Raw genomic sequence first — 616 nt, forward strand, 5'->3', positions numbered from 1 at the left:
ATTTAAATCTTCAGACAGTAATGCTGATAATCAATGTTATAACAAAAGAAAAAAAGTGCAAAATGAGAAAAAATAAACCTTATTTGTTTGTAATCTGACATTTATAAATGCCAGTACTAAGTACAGAAATTCAATATATAGGAAAGCATTAATCCAGCTAATTATTTACTTTGCAAAGGGCTCTTTCAATTATATTCAATCCACTTTTATACATGCAGACCTTACCCTGACCCTGTGCTTTTAAAAGAAGCTTATACTTATAGAGACTAAAAGCCATAAAAAGCAGACCTAAAATCAAGGGCAAATGGAGGGAAGAACAAACAGAAACAAGGTCAAAAATCTAAAGTTGGAATAATAGCATTAAGTGTTGACGTCAGACCATTGGGCTTGTAGAAGATCAATACGAAGACAGATGGCTAAGGGAAAAGATAGGAAGATGGGTACTAAATAGCCACAAATCACATGAAGAATTCATATGAAATAGCCTACGGTTTGAAATAGAAACAACTTGGGTGGCACAAAACAACAAAAACAAAATGAATTAAAAGTAGCAGGATCAAATGTCATCTCTTTCTTGTTTAAACCCATCAATGACATCTATTATCTCTGCAGCTTT

This window comes from Jaculus jaculus, chromosome 15 (assembly GCF_020740685.1).
Source record: "Jaculus jaculus isolate mJacJac1 chromosome 15, mJacJac1.mat.Y.cur, whole genome shotgun sequence".
Taxonomy (NCBI): Eukaryota; Metazoa; Chordata; class Mammalia; order Rodentia; family Dipodidae; genus Jaculus; species Jaculus jaculus.